General features: G+C 35.9%; 1 protein-coding gene and 1 non-coding gene across 7 annotated transcripts in view; one reads left to right on the top strand and one right to left on the bottom strand.

Annotated features, from left to right (window-relative positions):
* Positions 1-18,411, top strand: part of Cdkal1 (CDKAL1 threonylcarbamoyladenosine tRNA methylthiotransferase) — a 615,415-nt gene that overhangs the window by 122,991 nt on the left and 474,013 nt on the right. The window lies entirely within an intron of this gene.
* On the bottom strand, positions 7,118-7,219 carry LOC141410547 (U6 spliceosomal RNA). The gene has a single exon (XR_012435395.1). It is a non-coding gene; the product is annotated as a U6 spliceosomal RNA (small nuclear RNA).

Below are 18,411 nucleotides of genomic sequence, written 5' to 3'. Positions count from 1 at the left end.
TTAGAAAACACAAATTAAAAGCTAGCCTAACGGTCAGCAAAGACATTTTCCTTTGGTTGTTTCTCCAAAACTAGGATACAAACATTTTTTTTTCTTTTTCTTTGGCAGTATTAGGGTTTGAACTCAGAGCCTCCTGCTTGCTAGGTGGGCGCTCTACTAATTGAGCCACTCAGCCAGCCCCATTTTGTGTTGTGTTTTTTTTTGAGGTAGGGCCTTGCAGAATCTTTGCCTGGGCTGCCTTCAACCTGTTTCTTCTCATCTCTGCCTCCTGAGTAAAGAATTACAGGTGTGAGCCACCAGTTCTGGGCCCAAAGTTTTTATTTTAAGTTTGTGAGTGTGTGTGTTTTAAATTTCTACACATTGTTTCATACTTGGATTAGAGGAAAAAAAATCAGTGTTTCTAGTTTAAAATTTTTTTTAACATAATTACTTTAAATTTGACCAAAATTAATTTTATTATAAGGTGTGTTAAATTGCAGGGTATCATCATGGACCAGGAATCACAACTTGTAATTATATACTACTCAAATCAATGCTAAATAACTATTTCATTAACTTTGTCCAAGTAGTACGTTGGCTTGTCTGTTGCTTATTTCTTTCTAGTTTTCCCCAGTTAGGTCTTGTTGCAAACAGTATATATTTAAGAATATTTTGTATGATGTGGATACTCAACTGTATTTTTGCACAACATTCACTTAGAATAAATATCAACATTTTCCATGTTTGATCAGGAGGATTAAAAAATTTCTATTTTTTTGTTTAATCAGATACATGATTACTGAGGTGATAATCTAACTTTTAGCCTTGCTAGAGTATCATTAGATGAAAAGAAAATTGGCTTCTCTTCTATAGGGTTGGGTGATCCAGAAACTATGAAGTATAGCACAAAAATTAGTATGAAGTTCCTATAAAACCTGACTGATTTTGTTTCCAAATATGCTCCACTGAGATCTATAAACCATTTGCATCTCTAGGAAAGATGGTCTGAAATCCAAAAACACACTGTGCATCATTGTTTAAAATAATGCCTTCTTTTTTTTTCTTTTCAAGTTTTATTGATTTAATTTACATACCATTTAGTTCATTCACTTTTAAAGTGTACCCTTCAAAATAATGCCTTCTTAAAGCAAGTTTTGATATCTGCTTTGGGTGAGATGTTTGAAATGTCAAGCAAATTGTATCTTCTAACAGTTAAATCTTAACTGTTTTTAAAAGCTCTGACATTTAGATCAAAAGAGGAGCCACTTCTTTTGGGGAAAATAGATGTTGTGTAATCTAAGGCAAAACTGATTTTAGTAAGAAAAACAATTGCTAGTTAATTTTTGATTATTCAGGTGTTTTATTTTGGGGATGGACAGAGCCTTGCTATGTAGCTTAGGCTGGAGGTGAATTCATGATCCTTTTTCCTCAACCTCCCAGTACTGGTATTACAGGGATATACCACGATGCCTGGCTTAGGGAGTATGGTGTTTAATGGTTTTTGAGTCACAGACTGTTATAATAATTTGATAAAAGCTATGACATTCTATCACCCTACTCTCAAAGTAGCACATTCACAAACACGCAAAAAGTTTTTAAACAACTTCACTTAGCTTTCTGTAAGGTCAGAAATGGATGTCAAGCTAGACAATATTTCAATATAAGTTGTCATGAATTGACCTAAGTCACCTTGGTTCTTTCCAGAGCTTAGGTTTGCTGAACAAGTTTTAGGCAGGTAAACTACTTTTCTACAAGATCCTAAGGTGTTTATTAATGATTGCTTTTCTGGAGAAGGGATTCTGACTAGAGTGCCCTGGACTTTGCCTTCTTGGCTTAGGCAAGTCAGTGCCCTGGAGTTGAGGTCTGAGTGATGGAAATGGGTCTCTCTCCGTACTCAAGTATTTTAAAGTAACTCACAGACCATTGTAGCAGAAATAATAGATATGCTGTTGTCAGTGAGACACCTTGGTACATACTCACATCTTTTTAATCATTTTCCTGTCAGTGAAGGATTTTGGCCCAGTTTTGTTATGTTCCAGTGTGTGTTCACCTTGACGGTCTCAAAGCAGTGTCCCCAGCACACTGCCATGTACCTGGCTGCAAAATTGTTGCTCTTCAGTGAATTTTGGTTCAATGAGTGCTCAAGACTCCATTAAGCAAATTCTTAGACAACCTTTTTATTTCAGAATAACTTTAGATATATTGAAAATTACAAAGGTAATGTAGAGAATTCACTTATTCTACTCACCTAGTTTCTACATTATTAGCATCTTATGTTACTGTGGTACACTTCTCAAAACAAAGAACTCAACCTTGGCACATTACTATTAATCTAATGCCACACTTTATTCATATTTCACTAGTTTTCTCCTAATGTCCTTTACAGTTCCAGGATGTCAACCAGGAAGCCACATTGCATTTAGTTGTCATGTCTTAGGCTCCTCTTTTCTGTGACAGTTTCTCAAATGACTCTTGAGTTTGATTCTTCACAGTTTGGGGTAGGTCAGCTGTTTGGGGAAGTATTCCTCAATTTGGGTCAGTCTGATGTTTCTCTGATCTTTATAGAGTAAAGTTATGTATTTTGGGGAAGAAGAGCACAGAGGTGAAGTGGTGTTCTTATCACATATCACGAGTGCATGCTAAATAACTTAATTTTTGACACTTCATTCCCAGGGTGGAGAGATGGTAAGAGAAAGAAAGTGAAATTTAAATCAGTTTTGCCATGTTAAAAATTGTGGTAAAGATAAGGCAAGAGGCTGAATCTAGAAGAAAAGCGTAAATCTATCTGGGGAAATTCAGTTCTTGGTATTCCTGTCATGACTTATTTTGGATGTTTAAATCTGCTAGTATTATTTAAATGACATAAGTCAGACCAATGGAAAGGCCATTGGTTTACAGGTACACATCAAGGCAGAATTGCAATGATAATTTTTAGAAGTCTCTCAAAGAATCAGTTTCTTCAAAGTCAGAAAAATTATTGAATTTTTCCCTTTTCCTTTTCTGTTACATTTTTTCCTATTTTTTTGCATTAGGGTTTATCTTTTCCATGTCGAGTTAATGATATTGAGAAATATTTCAAAGCAGTTGTCACCAGAGCAGTTTATCCCTTAATTAATGGTGAGGTGGTTTTGCAGACAGGTGATACACTTTAATTTATTACAGAAACTAGTCTTGTTAGTTATTGATTAGTGATGAATAAATTACTGCCATTTTTAATCATAAGAAATTTTCTTTTGGGGATAATTAATCAGGCTCTGTACTTTGTAAGCAGTGCAGCATTATCATCTTGTTTAGTTACAAGAATGAACCTGCCTGCCTGTGCCCTGGGTAAATTCAGGGCAGAGGCAGACAGGTTTCCAGTTTTGTATTTTCATCTTTACTTTTATTAAGCAGATGAGAAGTATACTTGCTTAAAAATTACTTCAAACTGCCTTTCCTGTTGAGTAGGTTTTGAACTACCTGCTTGACAGATGGTGTTGGAAGTAATTACTGAAATCATGTGTTTACCTGCTCGTGAACATGTGTTCACCAGATGCACTCTGTTTACCCAGGGCTGCTGATTTCTTAAAGAAATATGCACCTTCTGGCTAGAGTTGCATAACTTAGGAGAATAAAAGCTCAGCAAGCCAGAGCTTTCCATTTCTCTGTTGCAGAATTAGCTCTAGTGAGAAGACCCATTTACATTTCTTAATGAGGGTGCAGATTAGCCCACAGAACCACTTTCAGCATTATTTACTTTTCCTTCCTTTGATTGTCATACTATAATTTTACCTGTCTACTGAATCATTTAGCATATATCCCCACAAAACTATAGCGGTAACGACCAATCACTCTTTCAAGTGATTGTTTTAGTTTACTTTATTGTTGTATTACTTTTTAAAATATGTTTTCCAGACCGTATGTTAAAAATGTACCTGTCCTTTTCATTTCTAAATTCTAGTTTTGGAGGTCTGGCTTTTGGATTAAGCATTTGTATTTTTACCAATTTATGGATAACTCTTCTATTAATGAAGATTGAGATAGCTACTTTAATAATATTCTGTTTACAGATCATCAAAATCAAGTTTATTTTTTGTGTTCTTCTCTTTCTTCTACTGAAAAGTTTTCTAAACTGAATGATAGTGACCTCCTTCATGTGTGTGCCTTGAGTGTTTAGTTTTGAAACTGAGTACATTTAACTGTCTAGAAACCCTGAGAAACAAGGAAAGTCTTTGTTTCAGGATTTTGACAGGTGCAAAATTGTAAATAATTACAGGTCTGGGCAGAAACTGGAACAGAAGTTGCACAGCAGCTGGCAGGCCTGACCTGTGACAGGTATGACCTGAGTTAAGTAGCCTAAATTTCATGGCAGGCTCAGATTTGTTTTATCGGATGAAAATCACCGTCTGCTACAGGAAGATTCTACTGATTGAGGCAACATACCAGCTGAAAAGAGACAAAGATATACAGATTATTGAGAAAGAAAACTGCCCACTGAGCCACCTTTTGTATGACTCCAGGACCAGATGGAACTTGTATGGATGTGTTTCAAAATTGATTTACATTTTGACTGAAATAATGACTCAACACCAAACAGTATTCAGTGGTTATAGCTGAGGAACTGTTTATTTTATCTACTTCTAAAACGTCTTCTTTTTAGTCTTATGAGCATATCTGACTTTTGTGAAGAGGAAAGCAATTTTAATTACTGAGTATTTGGGGAATGTCTGAGTTACTGTTTTTCAAGGTCTTCTGGAGTAAAACAAATTTTAAGGTGATTTTATTACTTTTAGGTTTCAGTAGGCAGGTCCCATCTGCAGCTCTGTGGCTGGCTTCCTGAAGAAGCCAGGAGCTTTGGCTCCCACAGTGCTATTACCCTTCAGAGCTGCAGTTTAGGAAGGAGAGGCCTGCTAGAGCAAGGGTAAACAGCTGATGACTTGTGGGCTGTGTAACCTTTGATGAGTTTTTTGTTTTTTGTTTTTTTTTGGCCTCTGCAGTGTTTTAAATAATTGACAATTTCACATGAAACAAAACCTGTATTTCTGGATCTCTTTGAAAAATTGATGACACTGCAACCCTGGACCTGCATTCCGGCAGTTGACTAGAGCACTAGCAGCTGTCCCATTTAGATGCTTTGGTTTGCCCAAGACCTCATTCTGTATTGTACCTTCACTTCAGTTTCCTTCCTCTCCACACTTGTGTTCATGACACCCAGACTACAGGATGTGTGGGCTTAAAAGTGGACAGACATGCAGAGGAAAGACAATTTTTAGAGGCAGATTCATGGAACCTTTATTTAGTTAAGGAGTAGTTTGCCTGTATGTTGTGTTCCCTGTCTCCCCCTCCAAGTTCTGTTCATTTTTTTCTATATAATCTCTGTGTTTTTTTCCTTCACTCTTAAGAAAATTATACCTCCAAGAATTTTAAGTTGTTATGTTTCCCCTAACCATCCATACTTAAGAGTGTAAATATCCTGATTACCTGGGGTAGGAGTTTTTTGTTAATATTTACAAAACATTAGTAAATATTCATATATTAGTATACTTAATCCATTTCCTTTGTTTTTAGTAGAGAGCAGCTTTATTAAAGGATAAGAGATTGGTCAGAAAAGGAAGATAGATATTTTTACTGTTCTGGGCACTTTGAGGGTTAGGGAAGATCATGGTGTAATGTCATGGTGAGTTATTCAGAGACATTGACAGTGGTGGAATCCTCTACAGAATGATCAAAAGGCAATAGAAATATTTCAGAGGTTAACATTTTCCCTGAGAGAAGAAATGGTCTTCCTTCCTTCCTTCCTCACTCCCTCCCTCCCTCTTTCTTCTCTCTCTCTCTTTCTTTCTTTCTTTCTTTCTTTCTTTCTTTCTTTCTTTCTTTCTTTCTTTCTTTCTTTCTTTCTTTCTTTCTTTCTTTCTTTCTTTCTTTCTTTCTCTCTTTCTCTTCTCTCTCTCTCTCTCTCTCTCTCTCTCTCCCCCCCCCTTCTTCCTTCCTTCCTTCCTTCCTTCCTTCTTCCTTCATCCTTCCTCCTCTTCCTTCCCCCCCCCCCCTGTTTTTTTTTTGCAGTACTGGGGCTTAAACTCAGGGCCTACACCTTGAACAACTCCTCCAGTTCTGTTTTTGTGATGGGTTTTTCAAGCTAGGGTCTCACGGGACTATTTGTCCAGGTTGGCTTCTAACTGTGATCTTCCTGATGTCTGCCTCTTGAGTAGTTAGGATCACAGGCATAAGCCACCAGCGCCTGGCCTCCTCTTCCTCCTCCTCTTCCTCCTTTCCCCTCCTTCTTCCTCCTGCCTCCTCCTCCCCCTCCCCCTCCTTCTCTTTCCCCTTCCCCTCTTTTTTTTTCCTTCCCTTCTCCCCCACTCCTTCCCTCCTCTCTTTCTCCCTTCTCCTACTGTATTTGGTAGGACTCAGGGTCTATGGAATATATATTATTTCTCATTGTTTCTAATTGGGGGAAGAAAGGATAAGTGAGGAAGAATAGTTACCTTTGTCTAAGAATCTCACAACTAATTGGAATAAGATTTTTATTGGATTGTACATTACAAATACATTAAAAGTTAAAGAAAACCTCCATGTAAAATCTGTGTGTAGCTGATTTACTTAAAAAATAGGTTGTTTGAGGCTCAGAGTTACTCCAGAGGGAGTGATACAGACTGGGACTTAGCAAATCTAGCTTGCTGTTTATTTTTGTAAATAAAGTTTTATTGGAACAGACTGTGCCTGTTAATACTGTGGCTGCTTTCACACTGTGAGAGAGACCAAATGGCTCAAAAAATCTAAAATATTTATTTGGCAATTTACAGAAAAATATCTGCTAACATGTGGTGTATATGGTTCTGTCCCAAGAGAGAAGGAAAATCCACCATACTCTCTTATGCACTGCAGATTATTTATGTTGAAAACAAAGAGAATTAGTCACATAATTTATTTTCAGCATACGTGTGGCTGTTCAGTGATTTTGAAAATGTTCTATACTCATGTATTTTTAAATTTTGATAATTTATTTTAAATATCACCCAACTTATTTAATGGTAACATACGGTAGAATCATTCTATCAGCACTTTTATTAAAAATGTTTTTAAATCTTTAAATTGTATTTTCATTTAACATGAAATAATTAAACATACTAATGGGGTACAGTGTGATATTTCAACACATAAAAATGTGCAATGTTTCATGGATTTGTAAGTCATCTTTGCATGGGGGCTACGCTAACCTTTATTGTTCCAGTTTTAATATATGTCCTGCTAACACAAGCACTATCTCACTTAAATTAAAAGTTTCATAATGTCTTTGCTTATAATTCGGCTATGTGTTAGCTTTGTAGCACTATAACAAGATATATGATAAAAGTACAAATAGTGGAGGTTTATTTTGGCTTATGGTTTTGGCAGGTCTTGTCCATAATCAGTTGGACCCACCACTTTTAGTCTTCTGGTGGAGGTGCTGAATGGTAATGATGGAGAATTGTAGCTGAACAAACTTGGCCTTATGGCCAAGAAGCATGAGAAGAAGGGCAGGGTTTCACAGTCTCCTTTGAGAACACACCTCCAATAACTTAGGACCTTCCAGTAGGCCCTACCTGCTAAAGATTCCATCACTTCCCAGGAGCCCCACCTTGAGCATCAAGCCTTTAACACATGAACCTTTGGGGGACATTTGGCAAATTACAATTGTATTATGTCATTGACTGTGGCTTTTTTTTTTTTTTAAAGGAAATACTATAATAGCCAGAAAACATGAAGCAATATAAATAGTAAAAACATATATGATATGATGTTAGCAAAAATTAGTATAATAAAAATATTGTTGTGGTTTGGACTGTAACTTTTTTGGAGAGAGGATATGTTTGTAGTAAGTGTGAAAGAATGATGCTATATGATTAGTTTTTCATGTTATATTTTCAGGAGGAGTAGTTTTCACAAACAAATGTGCACATATGGCATAGCATTTAAATTTTGATAACTGCTAGGGTTTTTGCTATTAAGGAAATAAATAGTTAATGTCTATTTTGTTGACCATATTAATCACTAATAAAATTATGTCTTTATTGTTTTCAATTTTGAGAGCATTTAAAAATAGCAGGCCAGAGAGTAGGGAGTGTAGCTCAGTGATAGGTTATGTACTTAGTATATACACAGGACCATGGGTTAAATGCCCAGAATAAAAAATAACTACATAAACAATAAAAAATAGCAGGCCTGTATGTTAGAAATCATTCAATGTAATTATTGAGTGTCTTAAGTATTAAGCACTGTTTTAGGTACTAGGATTTTAGCACTAAATGAAAGAGAGTACTTAATGAGCTTACATAGGTAAGGGATAAACAAATATTCATAGACTTATTTATTGAGTCATACCACGTACTTTTTCAAGTCCTTGGGACTTGAAAAAAGCAAATTTTTGTTTTTTTCATGTAGCTTACATTGTAGTTGGAAAAGAAAGGTAGCATATAGGTTAGATAGCAAATGCTATGAAGAAAATGAAAGCGGGGTCTTGGATATCATTTTAGATAGCATGGCTAAGAACAACTGCTCTAAGATGACATTTGAGCAGAGACCTGAATGAAATAAGTAATGACCATATTTAAGAAATGAACATTCCAGGCAGAGGGACTAGTATGGGAAAAACATGGGAAGTGTGCTCAGAATGTTTGAGGAACAGCAAGGAGAAGCTAGTGTGGCTGGAGTTGAAGGAGCCGGAGATAGACTGGTGGGAGGTGATTTAATTTCCTACTTAATGAGTGACTCTTAGTATATGTTAGAGGTAAAGTCAGATGGGACCAAGCTAAATTCTGTGCGAGGGGACAACATAAGATTAGAAAACAAGGTTGTATGAGAAGTCAGAAAGTCAGAAAGGATGCCTGGACCAGAAATCAGACAATAATAGAAGTGGTTTGCTCATTGAGCCTCAAATTAAATCTCACTTTTTGTGTCTTTGCAAATTTACTCCTTCCAAATGGAATTGTGGGTGGCCTAGTTCAGTGCCCTGAGGCCTGTATAAATTGTTGAATTTATGTTATACTGATACCCACTACAGGATGGTCATCTGGTTAATTTGCAGAAGAGACTATGAGTTTTGGAATAAGTGGCCCAAAAACCTGACTAAAGTGAGACTAACAATTCATATTTGATTAAAATGTGCATAGCCTGCAATAATTTTTCATTGTACTAGGGTAAAGGGGAGAAAAGAAGTAGGATGAAAATTAATAGTTGTAAATTTAAAAGTCAGCTTTATCCAAGTGTTAATTTTTCCTGGCAGTGTTGTGCAAAATGGTCAAGTTCCTGAAATTGTAGAAACCCTGATCATGGTATTTGTAATTGCAAGACATGATAGGTAGCTGACATCAAATATAAACTAATTAACATAGAGCTCATGTAATACATTTTAGCAGAAGTGGGTATTTAAAACTAACTGACTACTCCCTTATAGCTATCCTTATCTCAGCTAGCAAAAACCCTTGTGCCTTCCTATTATTGCTTATACTTTCTCTTCAACAAAATTAAGAGATAAGGGCAAAATAGTTTCTGCTGGGTATCGAGGGGGTGGGGGGGAGAGGGAGGGGGTGGAGTGCGTGGTAAGGGAGGGGGTGGGGGCAGGGGGAGGAGAAATGACCTAAGCATTGTATGCATATATGAATAATAAAAAAAATAATAAAAATAACTGACTTTCAATAAATTATTTAACTAATGACAATATTTATGACATTTAAATTTTATTTACTGTCACTGAGCATATACTTTTATAGTGGTTCTTTAGATTTTTATAGTAGATACAGGTTGAGCAACCCTAATCTAAAATCTGAAATGCTGTGACATTGAAAACATTTTCAGCTGTGACATGACGTTCAAAAAGTTTTGAATATTGGATTTCCTGTTTTTGGATTAGGGATGCTCACCTGCCAAAATCTACATAAATATTTCAAAATCTGAAAACCTCCAAAATCTGGAACATTTCTGGTCCTAAGCATTTAGGATAAGGAATGTTTATCAAAAATGAAATTGTAAGTAAGAAGATTCTTACTTACAAAATATATGTTTGAAAATGAACATCATCAATCACAACTATTACATAGCTACTGTGTTTTGGAATAATTCAGATTTTTGGCACCCAGAAATGGCAATGATTATTGAAACAAACACGAGACAAATGAATACCATTAAGACATTGAGAGAGCTAATTCACATATACACAGGTTCAGGTTTTTTTTTTGTAAAACTCTTTTACAAATATTTGTTGGAACTCAGGACATGTTTTCACTCAGGAGTAATAATATATATGATAATTCTCAAACAGACCCAAAATGTGTTAGGAATCTATATACATTTATTTCACAGATTTTAGAGGAGTCTAGTGCTAGTTTTGAGTAGATCTGATTTTATGTGAAAACCTGAAAAGCTTTTCGTTTCCTTGTTGTACATGTTTTAGTAGCACAACTGTCTTCTGTTTAGGATTGCTTTTCTGTTCGCTACCTGTGTCACTTTGTCATGTTTGGTAGGTTAGGTAGTATGTATTCATAGAGGAGCTGCATTATGAGTTGGGTCCATAGATAAAACATTTCTTGACTTTGTCAAATATTTACACCTGTCAGTAACTCTTGCAAGGGCAGCAGATCTCACTCAGAGGTGTCCATCCCCATGACCATCAGCCACAGAAAGCTGAGATGATGATGGGGCATGTACTTGATTGCCCCTTTGCTCCACACCTCAGAGGACAGTAGGAGGCTGAGGCACATAAGACTGGGACAGGTAGGTCCTCCCTCCATAAAGCTCCCTGTGATGATTCCTCTGCCTTACTCTTATGCTGTGTCAAGAGATGCCTATACTCCACACTAGCCTTGCCTGCTGTGGAAAGGCAAAGCTGTTTGTGGATAGACTGTGGCTGTAGGGTTGTGTGGTGTGGGAAAAGAGGAAGAGAAGAAAGAAGGGGAAGAAAAAAAACACCATTGAACTTTGACTTTACCTTAGGCTCCCCCTTCTGCCTTTTTTTTAAAATGAATTTGAGATACAAAAGTCCCCTCACCCCTGTCCTAGGGAGAGACATTCCAAGACTCCCAGTTGGATGCCTGAATGTTTTTGCCAACAAAAACAGATCCATGATAAAACTTAATCCATATACTCGGCACAGTAAGAGAATTAATGGTTGTTCAACAACCATTAATAAAGACCATTGTAACAATAAACTGTTAATGAAATTTATTTAAAACTTAAGAATTATTGACATGGGGGACACTACGGCAGTGATCGCATGCCCATTGCCTAACCTAACCATCTCTTCCCTGCTTTCCATTGTATTTCTAGTAAAAATAGCCTGCAGTTCAAACTTTAATGGCACTGGACACACCTTTCTCCTCACTGTCTTTATTTCAGTCCTATAACATTTTATTTACTCAAACCAAAGTGCCCATTTAGTTTGGTCCCCTAATTTTACAACTGGGGAAATGAAATACCATCAAATATGTAACCACACTTAAATATATCTGTGTTCCTGTATATCATTTATGTCTGTTCTACAAAGCCATAAATAATCCAGGAGCTCAACATCTGTCTCCCCTGCTGTTCTCTTTATGATTGGAAGTGATGAGTCATATGAGTAATTGTATTACTTGTATGAAGAACTTGGAAGACAGTTTCACTTGTATAAGTCCTGGGCTGTATGTCATAAAGATGAAAAGTTTGAGCCATCTGTTACTTAAAAAAAATTACCTTGGTATACCACCTGGTGTTTAACTAGGTCTCAGGATTTGTTCCAGATACAGCACTGCTTCATTGAACAAATACTGGGGTGAGGGTGGATAGGGCTTGGTGATTACCTCTGGGACAAGGTGGGGGCTCTATTCACTGAGTCCTGAGCATCGTTATTTGTATTATTGTTATTTCCTATTGTGGTTTGTCTGTCATTAAAAACTGTTTTTTCTTAATTTTGAAAATTGGATACGAGGAGTTACATTACACAAAAACAACATTATACAATGATAGAGATAATGTTCTGTGCAGCGTGATTTAATTTGAATCAGTGGATGGCCACCTGCTAGCCCTTTGTTCCTGTGGCAGTCTGGCAAGTGGCCCCAGTGTTTTGGTTCCTTCTCTGGTCATGTGGCTATTGAGATCTGCCTGGGTTAGTTGCAAACCATTAATCTGGTAGCACACAATGATGGAATATTTGACTACTGGGTGTTTGAATTAAGACAACAAATCCCTTTTAAAGATATTATTCAGCAATCACAGAATGCTTTTATCGTGTTGATATAACATCCGAGTCTTTATATTTTATCTAAGGGCAGCTTATTCTTATCTACAACATAAGAAAGAAATCTAGGTAATATTTGGCATTAGGGTAACTAGCTACCATACTGCACCTGTCTGCTTACCCACCGTGATGGAGTAGCCATATAATTCAGCAACTAAACTGGGGCACTTTTGGTATAAGAGGTGTGTAGACAAGGATATGTGGTTGGTCACCCTATTTAAAAGGCAAAGCCATTTTCACCATATATTTGTTAATCACAAATAACCAAATATTCCTTGTGTATTTGAGGGTGAGTTTTATAGTTGGTGCTTCCAATCTGGGTTCTACATGTGGAGTCAGCCATCTGGGATTGAAAAACAAAGCCTGGAAAAATTGCATTTGTACTGAACATGTACAGATGTTTTTACTTCTCATTATTTTTTCAACTATATCATATAACTTTACATAGATTTTGCAAAATAGTATACAGGTATTTTCACAGCACTTATATTAGGTATTATAAGTAATCTAAAGTTGATTTAGAGTATAAAGACGATGTGTATAGGTTATATGCAAATAGTACACCATTTTATATAAAGGACTTCAGAGTCTGTGAATATTGGTGTCTGTTTGGGAGGGTGTCCCTTTTGATGCTGAGGGAAAACTATGTGTGTGTGTGTGTGTGTGTGTGTGTGTGTGTGTGTGTATGCATGCATGCATGCACGTGAGTTTGCTTGTGTGTTTATTTAATTTTTGCTGCTGGGAATCGAATCCTGGAGGTAGGCAAGTGCTCTATGATTGAATCACATTTGCAGCGCTATCTCCACTGGGTTTTTTCTTTTCTATAATTTCATTCTTTTTCTGTTTGTTTTTCTTGTTTGCGTGCTTTTTTTTTTGTTTGTTTAACCCTCATTGGAATGAAAGAATTAGCCATTTTTTTTGTTTATATTTACCCTAATTGATCATAACGTTCAGATGCTAAACATGATAGAACTTGCTTGGGTACTTCATGATTTTTGTGTAGTAGAACAAAGTCATGAGGAAGATATTTACTTGTTAATTATCTTTCTGTCTGTGTACTATGTAAGGGCAGGTACCCTGTTTTGTTTTCCTTTGTATCTCCAGAGCTTGGAATTGTGTGTTGGGTGCTGGCAGCTATTAAGAAAAAAACAATAGAAATGCTTTTTAGTTCCCTGATATCTTACCAAATTATTTAGGGAATCTCTTGGACCTTCTTTGTGCTACAGAAGACCCCTGTGTATTTAATGAAGGCAAAGGTATTTTTGATGGATTCTTTATATAATTCTGTAGGTTGTGGTCTCTTTCTTTCCAGTTCTTGTTGTTCCTAGACTTGATTTTCCTGCTTTATCAGTGAAGATGCTTTTTTGCTTCAAGTTATAGAATTCTCAACTGAAACTCTCTTAAGCAATAAGGAAGTGATTATGTTGCAAAACAGGAAGTCCCAGAAGGCTTCAGAGTTTGTTGATTTAATTTGGTGTTGTCATTAAGTACCCAGGTTGGTTCTTTCTGTTTTTTGTCCCTCTTTGCCTTCTTGGCTTCATCCTTAAAGCTGTTCTTTTTTTTTTCTTTTTTGCTTCCTTTAGTTATGAGGGTAGGAGCAACACCAGATCCACATTTTCTTTGTTTACATTTACTGGGTAAGACATTGGCCATTCTTTCCTTGAGTACCTGGACAAGGTTTTTTTGTGTGTATCATTGGCCTAAATTGGCTTCAGGCTACTTTCCCCTGAATTTTCTTGTCAAAGGAGATGAAATTATAGTGATTGGCTTGCACTAATTATCTCAAGTGAAATGGATGTTGGAATCAACTCTAATGCTCACTAAAATCCCATGTGAATTAGCCTTTATAAATAAATTTCTAAAGATGGTTGATTTCCTGAGTTCCAAGTTAAGACTTTCCAGAGTAATTAGCTTGATAACCAACAGGCTTCTATGTGAAATCAATATTACATGATAATTACTTCATTAAGGAAATTACAGCATTTAAATAAAAAATGCAACAAATTCTCTCCAAGTTTTATAAATATAACATACAATATTGTTTTTATAAAGTAGAAAGTAGATATGTAAAAATCATTTGTAAGTATGGCTCCTCTTTAAGTGTGCTTGAACTGATAATAATTGGTGTGTTTAAATTATCCTCATAAAACAATCTTGTTGACTAGAAGAGTGGAAGAGATAACTAGGATATAGTGAAGCTTACTTAAAAAAATTAAAAGTCAATATATAAGGCAATGTGCATCTGTCACCTTAACTTACTAAAAGGTTTTTGATGCACTTGAACATACAATAGTGGATGAATTTTTGTTTGGCAAAATAGTCTCGGTAAATATTTAATAGGCAGCTTGGAAGCTTTATGATATTGTGGAGAAACCACTGAGTTAGGAATTAGAATCCAAAGACCTAGTTCCTGTTCTGGCCCTAAGTATCTGTGACTTCTAGTAAAACATCCAACTTCTGTGAGCTCTTCATTTCTTTATCTGTAAAAGAGTTCCCTTTTAGTTTTCTAAGAATATCTCTTTATTGGGTATGACCACTTCTTTTTTTTTTTTCTAGGTATGTCTTTTAGTGGAATTAAGATCATATGTGATTTAAGTTTATTTGAGCAAGCAGGATCAGGTGAAAAGCAAATCAGGGTTGTGGGATAGATTCATGTTCTGTCCCTAGTGCATACTGTTATAGGAAAGGCTAGTTCTGTTCTGAAATAAAAACATCAATTTTTTAGAAAGAAAATGCCTGTATGTATAAACACATTGCATTTCTGTAATACTTCGAATACCTCATTAGTGAAATATGAGCTTCTAATGAAATCTGGCATTTGGAATAGTGCCAGACTAAAAAGTTTGTAAATAAAAGGCAGATGCATAGATTCCCTAGACTACCTGTAATACAGCAAAAAGAGATACACACTTAGAGTTGGAAGACTGTATTGGAATCTTGGCTCAGCTAGCTGAAAAGAAAGCATGGTAGCATAGTGGGATGATAACATGGGCACTGGTGTCCAACAGAAGTGCACATGAGCCTGGTTTCACCCTTTACATTAATACATTTTGATGAAGGGAAGCTATTCCAGCTTGAGTACTTTCAGCTATATGTAACAGAAGACTCAACCAAACATAGCTTGAACCATAAGGGTTTTATCATCTCACATAACAAGAAGTCTGGAGATGAGTCTTCTAGGTTGTTTAACTCCATGGTTTAATGATGTCTTCTGCAACATAGGAACCTTCCACCTTTGATTTCTGCCTTTTTGTTTGTTGTATCTTCCTCCATGGTGGCAATATGACTGCATTAGCAGTACTCTTAGGTATTATATGCAGTCTTGATGACAGCCAGTAAAGAGAGGTATTCTTCCTATACTTGTATTTTGGTAGGGAAGAAATCCATTACTCAAAAATGCCCTGCTTATCATTGACTTGAATTGGGTCCCAAACTCAGATCTAAAGCTATTTACTAACATGAAGAATGAGGACATCATGACTGACTTACACTGTTTTTCCACCCACCTTTGGACTTTGGGGTGGGGGAGGCTCTTTGCAGAGCTCAATACCTCATAGGATAAACAGCAGAATCATATCTTTGCTATGAAGAAATAAAGGGGAGGGTTGAGCAGGGAATCTGAGTTGACCAGTTGTAGTGGGTATACATGTTGCTTAGATTCTAGTAGGTCAGGCATAAAAATCACAGACCCTCCAAAAAAAGCACAGATTAGAGACTTCTCTCTGACCTTGATGCAAAGAATATAACTGGAATCTCCTTTATATTATGTTTATTTGTATCCTATAAAGCTGTTTCTTCTTGAGTTTTGGTTGAATTAATTGGTGAATTTAGATAAGAGGTTAGACTAACATTGTTTTTTTTTTTTTTCTTCTCATAATCTGGAAGTCAGTTACCATACTTTGTCTTCTGATATTTTAATGTTTGTTTTTGTTTAAATAATACCAGTATCTTAAGTTCTTTAAGAATGATACTACATGCTTAGCAAAGAATGATGTAAATTGTTCTTCACTCCTAATTCTTACTTTCTGATGACACAGGCATTATATTAGGAGATTGTTATTCTTTATTTTTTTCTTATTACTGGGATAGTTCCTTGACAAGTATATTCATTGAGAATGCTTACAAGGCTAACCCAGATTTTTCAGGTAACCCAGAAAATGAGTATAATAAGCAATTTTTATAAACCAATACCTGATTATGTAGGATTTATGTAAGGTACAACAATAACATTTTTATTGTTGATTTTACATATGTATTAAATTTTTTCTTTTTTAAAACACAAAGTAGAATATAAACTCAAGAAATATAATAATTATGATTCAAATCTAAAATTTAGACATTCTTAAGCTATAGGCTTTTAAAATACCTTATCACAAATTATTATAAGTGTGCATGAAAAATTTAAGTCACTTACTTGGTTTGATCTGTGTAAAACCCAAATGTGAGTGAAAAATAAATTTTACTTTCTATTTTAGCAGGTTGTATAAACACACATCAGAGATGCTAATTTTGATCCTATTTGGACTTTTAATAAAATATTCCTCTCTGAAAAAAACGATTTCAAGGAAAATGATTTTATAGAATATTTAAGAATTAAAAAAATGTCTTTATCTAAACAGTATTTTCTGAGTGCTTTCCCCCTAGGTTGCATGTTTTGATTTTATAATAAAAGTATTGTGCTTCATATTAAAAAAAATTGGAGATATTATAAAAATTACCATTTTGCTGTGGTATGGGTTTATTTTTTTATTAGAGAAGAGGAATGAGAAGGTGAGAGAAGGCTGTTGCATAGTCACGTGCTCCAACATTTGGATGGAAAAAGATTTGATAGACGTTCAGGCGTTTCTATTTGGCATCTTCTGTTAGTGAGGCCATATTCTGACTGTGTACACTGTTATGATTAGGAGAGTTCCTTAGTCTTGTGTGTGTATGTGTGAGGGGCATAGGGAATAAATAAGCAAATATTTTTAAAATAAATAAACATGTTTAAAATGCATAGGAGTTCAGGTTTTGATAAGCCTGATGTTAAAGAGATTAAGTCAGGCATCCAAGCACTTGGGAGGCTGAGGCATCAGAATAGCAACTTGAAGGTCAGCCTGGTCAATAAATAAATAAACAAACAAAGATAAGATAAGTCAGTTATAAAATATGGGGAGTGATGGAGTCAAAGGGATTCTATTTTACATAGCCTGGTTAGGGTAAGCCTTCTGAAGGAGGTGCCTTTTGAAGGGGACTCAGGTAGTGACAGAGCAAAATTTTGTAAAGAATCTGAGAGTGAGATTTGAAATTTTCATGTTGCTGGTCAGAATGTACAAGCAAGAGACCACTGTAGTCTGGACCAGTGTGGTAGTAATGAAAGTGAAGAGAAGGACTTGGGTTTGAATTTTGTTTTAAAGGTAGGGTCAGTAGCTTTTGCAGGCGGATTGGATTGAATGTGGGTATAAGAGAAAAAGAGAGCACTCAAAGGCTCTCTTTTTTTTGTTTTTTGGTGGCAGAAGGGTTGAAAGTATTGGGCATATATTGCCAATACAATGATATATTGGTATCATCTGAGAGGGGAAAGACAAAGGGAAGTTTTCCTCTTTGTTTTTCTGTAGAATGGAAGAGGAAATGGGGAGTTCTGTTGGCATCATACTAATTTGAGATGCTTACTAGAGGCTGAAAAGAGTGTAGATTGCATTGAAAAGTAGTTTGTTACAAAGGGAAGCAGTAATGGAACTAGAACTGAGCGGGGGAGGTGTAGAATCTAGAGCTTTTATTTTTTCTATACAGGGCTTCCCTACATATCCCAGGCTGACCTTGAACTCACGATATTCCTGCCTCAGCCTCCCAAATGCTGATATTCTGGGTGTGCATTGCCATGTCCTGCTGAGATGATTATTTTATTATTTTATTTTGAGACAGTGTCTCACTATGTCGCCCAAGCTGTCAGTGACCTTATGATCTTCCTGGTTTAGCCTCCTGAGGGAAGCTGGCAATTTATTTTGTATGTTTAAGATGAAATGTTACTGCACATTTAAATACTGTACAGTATGACTTATTATAGAAGGTAAATTATAGGAATAGGGCATACCAGAGGGTCGGGGCTAGTACATAACTTGAAGCATTAGACTTACATGGAAATAAGAACAGTTAATGTATTTTAACACATGGGAGAACAAGTATTTTGACATGGAACAGGTAGTCTGTTGGATATGATGGTG

The sequence above is a fragment of the Castor canadensis genome, chromosome 8, assembly GCF_047511655.1.
Source record: "Castor canadensis chromosome 8, mCasCan1.hap1v2, whole genome shotgun sequence".
NCBI lineage: Eukaryota > Metazoa > Chordata > Mammalia > Rodentia > Castoridae > Castor > Castor canadensis.
Note: the sequence above shows the minus strand (reverse complement) of the source record. Positions and strands in the feature narration are given on the sequence as shown.